The sequence below is a fragment of the Monodelphis domestica genome, chromosome 2 (genome assembly GCF_027887165.1).
Source record: "Monodelphis domestica isolate mMonDom1 chromosome 2, mMonDom1.pri, whole genome shotgun sequence".
NCBI classification, from domain to species: Eukaryota; Metazoa; Chordata; class Mammalia; order Didelphimorphia; family Didelphidae; genus Monodelphis; species Monodelphis domestica.
In genome coordinates this window covers 103,729,114-103,741,076 of record NC_077228.1, presented here as the reverse complement: position 1 = coordinate 103,741,076, position 11,963 = coordinate 103,729,114, and positions in this window count along the sequence as shown.

Sequence of the window (11,963 nt, the reverse complement as noted above, 5' to 3'; positions counted from 1 at the left end):
TAGGAATACAGTTTATATTCAGATGAATAAGTTGAAAGAAAGCAATGTAGAACAATGGTAAGAATGCTGGATTTGGAATTAATCCTGGCTCTACCACTAACTGCATGACCTTGGGCAAGTCACTTTATCTTTCTCTGACTCATTTTTCCCATCTGTAAAATAAAAGGATTGGACACAAAATCATAGGATAATAACTAGTATATCACTCCCAGCTGAATCCCAGACCTTTCCTGAGGCTAATTCTTTTTTTCCCCCTTTTAAACATTATTTTATTTGGTCATTTTCAAACATTATTCATTGGAAACAAAGATCATTTTCTTTTCCTCCCCCCGCCCCAGGTGACACGTGATTCCTCTGGGTATCACATGTGTCCTTGATCCAAACTCATTTCCATGTTGTTGGTATTTGCATTAGGGTGTTCATTTAGTCTTTCCTCAAACGTATCCCCTCCACCCCTGTAGTCAAGCAGTTGCCTTTCCTTGGTGTTTTTACTCCCACTTTTTGACTTCTGCTTGTGGATAGTGTTTTTTTCTCCTAAATCCCTGCAGATTGTTCAGGGACATTGCATTGACACTAATGGAGAAGTCCATTACATTCAATTGTACCACAGTGTATCAGCCTCTGTGGACAATGTTCACCTGGTTCTGCTCCTCTCACTATGCATCACTTCCTGGAGGTTGTTCCAGTTCACATGGAATTTCTCTAGTTCTTTATTCCTTTTAGCACAATAGTATTCCATCACCAACATATACCACAATTTGTTCAGCCATTCCCCAATCGAAGGGCATCCCCTCGTTTTCCAGTTTTTGGCCGCCACAAAGAGCACAGCTATGAATATTCTTGTACAAGTATTTTTCCTTATTATCTCTTTGGGGGTACAAACCCAGCAGTGCTATGGCTGGGTCAAAGGCTAAAGCTAATTCTTTAAGAAGCCCCTAGAGTAAAAATCCACTATGGGAATAATATGCAGAGGAAGAAGTCACAGCCCTGGAGCATCTCATCTTAGGAAATATGTCTTGCTTCTGGCATTACTTCTCAATGACATCTTGACCAATGAGTGGATCAAAGAATCTGTCATAAGAAAACCCCATAAATATGTGAAAGAGACTGATTATGATGAGAAAGATTGTGGGGGACAATGGCAATGCAGGGAAAAGGATACCTTTGGCAATATGCCTTAACAAAATAGAGGATTAATGAACTATACATGAAAATTTAAACATGAGGAAATCAACCAATAACCCCCCAAATATCACAAATGAGGAAATCTTGAAAAGTATAGGAGAAGTATGTAAACTGGAAGAATTAAACAATAAAAGATGATATTGAAAAAAGGAGCAGATGAGTGTAGTTGAACAAACCTATGATCACCACTACTGAGTAGGTGGTGGCTCACTTGAGCTCCAGAGTGAGCTGCAGTGGAGTAGAGCTGATCTTGTGTCCTAACTGAGATAGGCCCAATAGGGTGAGATTCCTGGGAGCAGGGAGTCACCATCTGCTTAAGGAAGGGTGAATAGGCCCAAGTGAGAGAGAGATAAGGTCAAAACATTTGTGCCAATCAACAATGGAATCAGGTTGTGAGCAACCACTGTACATCTGGCCAGAGCAAGATAGAGAGATAAGTTTAAAAAAAAAAAAGGAAGAAGAAATAAAAAGGAAAAAGAGAAAGAAAGAGAAAGAATGGGAGAAAGAAAAAGGAAGGAAAGAAGGAAGGAAGAAATGGAAGGGAGAAAGAAAAAGAAAGGAAGGGACAGGAATAAAGGAAAAAAGGAAGAATAAAAGGAAAAGGAAAATAGGGATTTGATATTAATTCATAACCACTATAATAACAATAACCAGCACTTCTATAGTGTTTAAAGATTTGTAATGTGCTTTAAAAAAATTAAAAGCCCAACCTTTCATCTTAGAATCAGTACTATGTGCAGGATCCAAAGCAGAAGAGTGGTAAGAGCTAGGCAATGAGGGTTAAGGGACTTGCCCAGAGTCACACATCTAGAAAGTGTCTGAGGCCAGCAGTGTGCTTTTAAAAATCTACTTTTATCCTCACAACATCTGTAGGAGGCTGGTCTTATTACTATTCCTATTTTATAGATTAGGAAACTGAGGCAGACTAGGATTAAATTACTTACCCAGAGTCACAGCTAGGACTTGTAGTCAGGTCTTTCTGGTCTGAGGTCCAAAACTCTATCCACTTAACCACCCAAATGCCTTTTGTGTCATTTCTTACTCATAATGCAAATTCAGCAAGAAATAAACTACCAAATGAGTTTATTCTTTGTCTCCTCATTTGCATGAAATTAATTTTAGGACCATATGAACAGAATATCTGGAGTTTCTGCTAGAAAAATTATTCTGTCTCCTCCTCTGTAGGTAGTCCATCTGTTAATAGATTTAGAACTGGATGGTACTTTGGAAGCCATTGAGTCCAACCCTCGAATTTTAGAGATGAGGCTTTAAGTGACTCCTCCAGAGTTACACAGGAAAGAAAAGACAAAGACAGGACTTGAATCCACTTCCTTACACTAAATCTAATGCCTTTTTCACTGAACTCCTGCTCAACAGAGGTCAGTAGGGAGGGAGAGACAGATTGAGAGAAGCTTTTCACATCAGCCTTAGTTCAAATTCTTAGCATTTGGGAGATTGACCAACAAACAAATGCTGCTTATCATTATTATTACTGCTACTATTATTCCTACTACGGCTACCATTACTACTATTACTATCACTATTACTCCTACTGATGTTACTATTACTACTACTATTACTGCTAACTACTACTATTGCTACTACTACTATTACTACCACTACTATTACTGTTCTTACTATTACTACTACTGCTGTTACTATTACTACAATTACTACTTATACTGCTTATAACACCACTTGTTTGTATAACACTTAATAGATTTCAAGCAAACATGACATCATCTAACTGTCATCCCAACTCTGTGGGATGGGCAAGACAGAGAAGGCATTATTATTTCATGAATGGTACTCCTTGACTAAAGACTTCTTCTGATGCCTCATTGTGCTACAGAGGTGAGTCTGGATTCTAGGGGGGCATATTAGGGTAGCCTAAACTCTGTCAGGTCTAGCAAGTCTACAGGGGCTTTGGTATAGACCCAGGGATGACTTGACCATACATCGGTTATTTGCCAGGACCAGCCCACCTCAGTCTAGTCAAGCTTATCACCAGGTAGATTGAAGAATGATGCATTTTCAAGCATGATAACTATCAAAGATCACTCACTAAGCTGTAGAAGGCTTGGTATCTTCATTGGGGAGGAAATGAACACACACTTGAAACCCCAGATTCCTGAAGGGGGAGAAGAGAAAAGGAAGGAACATTTATTAAGCATTTCTCTGTGCCAAGACTATGCTAAGTGCTTTACCAATAGTATCTCATTTGATCTTCACAACAATCCTTGTGGTGGTGGCGGTGGGATATTATTATTCCCATTTTATAGATGAGTATACTGAGGCAGACAAAGGTTGAGTGACTTGCCCAGAGTCATACAGCTAGTAAGTGTCTGAGGGAGGATTCAGACTCATATCTTCTTGACTCTAAGCCCAGTGCTTTATCAACCATACTATCTGAAGGCTAGAAGTCCATCTCGAAGAGTTGGGATGACAATCAAATGATGTCATTTAGGTACATGTAAAACTCAGTGGAATTGCTCGCCAGCTCTGGGAGGGGGGAGGGAGGACAGGAGGGAAAAAACATGAATCATGTAACCATGGAAAAATATTCTCAATTAATTAAATTAAAAAATTAGAAACAAAAAAATGATGTCATTAAAAATCTAGAAAATGCTATACAAATAAGTGATGTCTTCATCATCATCACCAGTAGTAGTAGCAATAATAGCAATAACAGTAGTCACAGTAACAGTAGTAGTAATAGTAGCAGCTGTAATAGTAAGATCAATAGTAGTAGTCATAGTAACAGTAGTAGTAATAGTAGCAGTAGTAGTAGTAATAAGAGGTGTAGTAGTATTTGTTTGCTGATCAATCTCCCAGGGGCTAAGAAAATAGGGCAAGGATGAGTTTGACCTGAGGCTAGTGTGAAAAGCTTCCCTAGCCTTGCCTCTTCCTCTCTGCTGATTACTTTTGAGCTGAGTTTAATGGAAAGAGCATTGGATGTATCCTGAGGAATCCTGCAGCTGCCCTTCTTTTCTGTGTGGCATTGGACAGGTCCCTTAAACTCTCACCTCTAAGAGGAGGGCTGCCCTGAATGACCTTTTTCACTGATGGTGGAGGCACAGTGGGTAGAATGGTGGACCTGCAGTCAGGAAGTTGCTGATTCAAATCTCCCCTCAAACACTACTTGTGATGCAGGGCACCTCATTTAATTTCTCTCAGATGCTTCTTCATCTGTAAAATGGGGACTGCAATAGTGCTCACCTCAGATGATTGTGAGGGTTAAATAAAATCATGTTTATAAAGTGTTTTAAATCCTTCCTTATGAAGTAAGACTGAAGGGACCCAAAGATTAAGACATAGTCCTCCACCCTGGAGAATTTTCTAGTTCAGCTGTAGGGACAAAACAAACCCATGGAATATAATTGACGATAACAAGGCAGGATGTGCTCAGTGGCACAGGAGGGGTATACACAATAAGTACTCAGACGAGGCGCCTTCCTTGAAAGGAAGGAGGAAGGGCCTGTCATATGGAAACTTCTGGAATGATTGATGAATCCACAGGTAGAAATAATAATTGAGAGGAGAGACTCTTAATGAACACTCTAATGCAAATACCAACAACGTGGAAATGGGTTCGAATCAAGAACACATGTGATACCCAATGGAATCACTCATCAGCTATGGGAGGAAAAGAAAATGATCTTTGTCTCCAGTGAATAATGTTTGGAAATGCTCAAATTAAAAAAAAAAGAAATAATAATTGAGCACCAGAGGATTCCATCCATCTCTGCTTAGGTCTCATCAGGTTTAATTGTGATCGGCTATTCAGAAGTCCTGGGGGCTGCTCTGCTCACTCCAAATGAGTGGATTCGCCAAGGGATATGAGTCCACTTGGGTGAGCCTCAGTGTTCAGGAGCTGCTCAGGTCAGTTTGTTATTCTGGCAAGACTGGCAAGTCTCTGTTTTGTGGCATGTCCTATGTCAGTACAAAAGGGACTCGGTCTGCTGTCACTGGCTGGCACATGCCATCTGTTGCTGTATCCTTTGTTTGAACATTAATAAATTATAACTCAGAGCATGACCTCTCTTGTTTAGAACCCAGTGACTTGTTATAAAGCCATAGTAATTCAGAGATGGGGGAGAACACTGGGGGTGGCTGCCAGACTCTCATATCTCCAAAGCAGAGGTCAAGACTTCTGTCTTTTTATATTCCTTACAGGGTCTAGAACAGTGTCCTGAATGTAGTAGTAGTAGGGTTTTTTGGAAGCATTTTTTGAAGGAATAGATAATAATTCATATTGACTAATAGCTTAAAGTTCATGAATTGATTTTCTCTCAACAGTCCTATGAAGTAAATATTGCAAGAAATTAAAGTAGCAAAACAGATTGTGATAGAAATAGATGGGAAACCTGAGTTCAAATCCAGCCTCAGACTTACTAGCAATTTGACTTTGACCAGGTCATACAATGAGGATTGTCTATTAAGGATAATGACAGTACCATCAGATTGTAAGCTCCTTGTTTGTTTGTTTGTTTGTTTATTTTGTCTCTTATTGTCCCCAGTGCTTAGCACAGTACTTGGCATATAGTAGGAATTTAATTATTGATTCATTTTTTTTTCTTCCCAGGATTATTGTTGTGATTAAATGAGATACCTGCAGAAAATATTCTGCATTTTTTAAAGTGCTGTATAAATGTTATCTGTTATTATTAATAAATAACAACTATAAAATGTTGCCATTTTACAGATGAAGAAACTGAGGCGCAGAGACTGATTTGACCAGGGTCACCCATCTTGTAAGCATCTTAGTAGCTAGGAGTTGAATTCCATTATCTTCTGACCCTAAGCCAATTAATCTTTTTACTACCTTATGGGAAAGAAGGAAGGAGGAAAAGAAAGGAAGGGAGGAAAGAAGGATGGAAGGAAAAAAGGATGGAGGGAGAGAGGGAAGAAAAAAGAAGGAAGGAGGAAAGGAGAGGATGAGAAAATAAAGGCAGGAAGAAAGGTAAGAGGAAAAGAGAGGGGAGAAAAGGAAGGAAGAAAGGAAGGAGTGATAAGAGAAGTCTCTCCAGAGGAAATAAGAGCTTACATCTTACAAGAGATGCAGAAGAGAGCATTGTAAGTGAAACGAGTTGAGCCTGGTTATCCTAACGATTCCTCACAGAGACCAAGCTGGATATTTTCCATGATGCTCAGGGGGTGCAAAGTCCTTCAGAAGCTCTAGGGTCAATTGGAGACTTTGGCGGGCTCGCTGGACTCAGTGGATCTCAGAAGAGGACTGGATGCTGGAGGCAGGCCGCCCTCTCCTGGCTGCTCTCCCATCCCTGCTACAGCCGAAACTGATTTCTGGCAGCTGGTCAACTTCTTACTCGGGAGCCCCGCCATTGGCCAACCATGCAGAATTCTTGTTGCTGGGCACTAGCTAGAGAAGGCTGTGGTCTCACAGGCGCAGTTTTCAAACCAGGAAGGACTTCCGAGATCATCTTGTCCCTACCTCCCTGCATTTTTACAGGTGAAGGAACTGAGGCTGAGAGATTGTTAGTCACTTGCCCAAAGTCACAAGCTTTGAGAGGCCTGGGGTTTGGACCCATTTTGGCTGCCGTGATTTCCCCTAATTCATCCTGGAACACCTGGGAGCTAATGCTAGGAAAAGGAGACAGGCTCTGTAGGCCTCATGGGAGGCAGAAGCAGGAGGGACTGAGCAAGAATGACGAATCAGACGCTGGCCCCAGGCAGAGATGGGGGCCAGAGGACTATGCTGGGAAAGGTTAGAACAGTTGGATTTGTGGCACATTCTGGCCTTGGGAGGGAGCAGGGCGGGGAATGTGTGTGAGTGAGGGGGTAAGAAGAATTCCTAGCTGAGGTGGGAGAGGGAATGGGGTGGGGGGCAGAGGTTTCTACTGGGAGGCAGCAACAATGCCCCTAGTCAACAGCAGATGGCGCCATAGAGTCACAGAGAAACCTGTTCTCCTTGTCCATAGTCAGTCAATAGTCAATCATCAATAAGCATCTATTAAATGCTTGCTATGTGCCAGGCACTAGCTAAGCACTGGACTATTGATCTTAGGAAAAGGCTTTACAGTTTACACAATATTTCACAAGTGCTATCTCTCTGGATCTTTCCTAGAGCTGTTTTAGGCATCTCTTGCATCTCCATTTTAGAGATGAGAACATTGATGTTTAGAAAGGAGAAGTAACTAGTCCAAGGTTAGGACAGACCCAAATCTAGATTGGAGGTTTGGGAGCAGGGCATGACCCCAACCTGGGTAAAACCACATAAGTGTGGTCTTGACGTCTCCTCTCCTTTTCAGTGTCTTGGGGTCTTCTTATCCATTCTCCAGTCCTTCCCTAGCATATTTCCCCTGAACCTTCTCCTTACCCTACCTTCTATCTCCATATTGATTTTTCTCTCAGATACGCACAGACTAATCCCAGATATAGTTTTCTTGAAGACTTAAAAACCTTCCTTGTCCAAAGAAGAGACACTTTAATGGAAGGACCTCAGGCAATGGGGCAAAAGCCTTACTTGGAACCACATGAGAAGGTGTTTGTGGTTATTGTTCAGTCATTTCAGTCAGTTGTGTCCAACTCTTCATAACCCCATTTGGAGATTTCTTGGCAAAGATGCTGGAGTGGTTTGCCATTTCCTTCTCCAGCTCATTTCACAAATGAGGAAACTGAGGCAAACTGGATTTAGTGACTTACTCAAGGTCCCACAGTTATTAAAATGTTTGAGGCTGGATTTGAACTCCGGAGATTCCTGACTTTAGGTCCAGAGCTCTATCTACTGTACCACCTTGCTGCCATTATAAGAAAGGAACCCTTCTCTTACTATTGGGAGGAATTCTTTGATCTCATTACAGCATGCCATGAAATGGTTTTGGGGGGAAAACTATTTCTCAAGCAAATGAGGCGGTCTTCTACCAGAGCCAGATATTTAGAGAGAGAGCTAAAGGTTTTGAAAGAGGAAAAGCCTACTGGCCGGGAAAGGATGTCGCCCAGGCAGAGGACACAGGTTTGGGCAAGACCTCAGTTTCTTTATTTATAAACTAGAGAGAGATTAAATGATTCTTTTCAGGGCTAAGTCCTATAGTTCCTATGATCCTTGATGCTTCAGTGATCCCTTTCAGGAAAGCCATAAAGAGTTGGAACAAGAATCAGGAAAAGTCCCTCCAATTTAAAGGGGGGATGCCACTCTGGGATGCCAGCTCAAGGTTGAGGGAAAGAGGTGCCCTTATCTGTGGAGATCCTCTCATAGCTACCAATCCAATTCAGCAAGCATTTATTCAGCATTTACCACATGCTAGTAAAATACAGTGTTAGATGGTAGAGATACCTAGACAAAAAAGAAAAAGAGCGCCTGCCCTCAGGGAACTTACAGAGAGGAAACAATGTATGAGGAGATCAGTAAATAAAAGACAATTATAGGAAGGAAAAAGCACTATGGATTAGGTCAAGAAACACTTGCTCTAGAAAATGGCACCCAAACTGAACTTTGAAGGAAGTTAAAGATTTCAAGAGCTGAAAGAAATGAGGAGGGAATGCATCCTAGACATGAGGCGTAGCTCATACAAAGACATGGGTTAGGGAGATTAAATGCTAAACTTGGAAAATGGCAAAAAAAATTAGTAGGATTGTGAAATATATAAATGGCAGTAATGTGAAATAAATCTGGAAAGACAGGCTGGAGTCATGTTATGAAGAGCTTTAAATACTGAGCTGCAAAATGTGTATTATATCCTACAAGGAATAGGGAGCCATTGAAGAGTCTTGGATATGGGAGTTACATAGTAGGCTGTTGTTGTTGAGTTGCTTCATTGTTTTCTGGCTCTTTGTGACCCAAATTGGAGTTTTCTTGGAGTGGCAAAAGCACTCCAGTGGTTTTGCTACTTCCTTTTCCAACTTGTTTTATGGATGAGGAAACTGAGGCAAATAGAGTTAGGTGATTTACCCAGGGTCACACAGCTAGTATGTGTCGGAAGTCTACGGTAAAATTTGATCTCAGGACTTCCTATCTCCAAGGTCAATGCTTTATCCACTGTAGCACTTAGCTGCCCCTACTTTTTGCATTTAGAAAGTGATGCCCCTCAGAAATTTTTATTTTTGTTGTTGAGTTGTTTTAGTCATGTTCAACTCTTCATAACCCCATTTTGGGGTTTTCTTGGCAAAGATACTAGAGTGATTTGACATTTCCTTCTCCAGCTCATTTTGCAGATGAGGAAACTGAGGCAAAGAGGGTTAAGTGACTTGCTTAGGGCCATAAAGCTAGTATCAGGGGCTATATTTGAATTTTTGAAGATGTCTTCCTTATTCTAAGTCCAGTGCTCTATCCACTCTACCACCTAGCTGCTTAAAGACATGGTAAACAAATAATCACAAGGTAATTTGAGGAGAAAGAGAACATTAAACATTTGGGAGATTGGGGGAGACTTCATGAAAAAGATGACATTGGTGGTGAACCTTGAAGGAGAATAAGGTTGTTTTTTTTTAAACCCTTACCTTCCGTCTTGTAGCCAATACTATGTATTGACTCCAAGGCAGAAGAGTGGGAAGGGCTAGGCAATGAGGGTTAAGTGGCTTGTGTAGCAGTTAAAAATTGTTTCTCTGCTAAAAGTATTATATTTTTAGAGGTTTATTAAAGAATTTAAGAAAATGCAAGTAAGAAAGCACATGCCTAGGAGGGCTGAAAGGCCCATTCAATTTCATTTATATCATGAGAGACTAGTCTGCTTGGAAGCAGAAGTAGGAAGAGAGCTGAGTAGGCTTTTACAGCCAGTTAAATAGAAATTTTGATCTCACCCAGGTGGAAATCTCAGTGAGATTAGAGGGCATCTCGGGAACTAGAGCAAGGACTTCTGGGGATCTCCATTTTTACGCTTGCCCAGGGTCACACAGCTAGGAATTGTCTGAGGTCAGATTTGAACGTAGGACCTCCCATCTCTATCCATTGAGACACCTACCTGCTCTCACCACCACACATATGTTAAATTTGAGATGCCATTGGGTAACTCCAATTGGGAAACTCTAATGAGCAATTGGAGATGTGAGACTGGGGCTCAAGAGAAAGATTACATGGTAGCTGGGTAGCTCAGTGCATTGAGAACCAGGCTTAGAGATGGGAGGTCCTACGCTAAAATCTGGTCTCAGACACTTCCTAGCTGTGTGACCCTGGACAAGTCACTTAACCCCCATTGCCTAGCCTTTACCACTCTTCTTCCTTGAAACTAATACACAGTATTGATTCTAAGATGGAAGATAAGGATTTTTTAAAAGAGAGATTAGCTTGATATACAGATCTGCAAGGAGTGAATAATGGCACTGGTGTGAGCTGATAAGATCATGGAGAGAGAGTGTGTGGGTATTGAGAGAAGACCCAAGACAGAGCCTTGAAGGATACCTACAGTTATGGGTGGGACACTGATGAAATGATCCAGTTAAGGAGTCAGACAGGTAGGAGAACCAGGAGAAAGCTGTATCACCAAACCTGAGGGAGGAGAGAGTACTGAAGTGCAGGGAGTGGCCAATGATGCCGAGACAGCTAGAAAGGTCCAGAAAGGTGAGTTCTGAGAAAAGGCCATTGGATTTAGCAATGAGGAGATTCTTGGTAACCTTGCAGAGAGAAATGAGTGGGCGGAGAGGAAATAGAGGCTAGAAGTGTCATCAGCTTTTTCTAGGAGGCTCCTTATTAAAAGGAGGGAAGCTATAGGAAGATTGCTTCTTATTTGAACTAATTATGCTTGAGAACTGGGTACCAGTTATGCCAAGGGAGATCAGTTTCGAGTCAGTAGGATAGCAAGTGAGTCTGGTAGAGGGAGAAAGGTCGTGGGAAGAAGGGCGGGCAGGCCCAGTATCCTTTTCTATTCACTCATATCTTCCCTCCACCAACATTATCCCTGTCCAAAAGCAGCCACAAACCCCCAAATCCATCCCTTCCTCTTAACATGGATGTGGGTGAGACCTGTCCTTCAACAGGGGATGGGCAAAGGGCTGGGTCTTTCCTTTGAGGAGGAAAAGCAGTGGGATTGGCTACCTGGAAAACAGCCGCACATGTGGTCTTGTCCCTTGTCCCCATTGTGTGTGTGTGTGTGTGTGTGTGTGTGAAGATGGAAAGGGATAGCAGAAGTTCCTGAATTCTTACCCTCCTTTGAGGAGGCCCAGATACAGGGCTCTGGACCCTCTAGAAGGTGAGGAGATTATAGCTCATGGCAGCTATGCCTCTCCATCCCTTCCCTGAACCTACTAGAGGTCTCCTTCTATTTAGCCTGGGGTATATCTGCTGTGAAAATCATTTAATCCCATTCCCTTCAGTCAGTCCAAGGACTCTCTAGGCCAGAATTATAGGATTATAAAATCATATATCTAGAGCTACAACGGACCTGGGAGGACTTCATTTTTATTGATGCAAAATATAGGATCAGGGGCAGCTAGAAGGCTCCCTGGATAGAGGGCTGTGCCTGGAGTCAGAAAGATCTGAGTTCAAATTTGACCTCAGACACTTACTGTGTAGCCTTGGGTAAGTCGCTCAACCTCTGTTTGCCTTTATTCAGTGGAAAAGAAAATGGCAAACTACTCCAGTATCTTTGCCAAAGAAAAACCCCACAGATGGTCCGTGAGTCCTGAAGAGTTGGACTGAACAACAACAACAAACACAGGATCAAGGAAGCTTAGTGGATTAGTCAAGGTTACACAGAAAGTACATCAGAAGCCTAATTGGAACCCAGTTTTCCAATTCTGGAGTTAGCTTTTCTTCTGTCTCATGCTGCTTCTCAAAGTTGAAGCCCCCTTCTGCTACTTGTTTGATAGATCACTCTGCCTGGAAT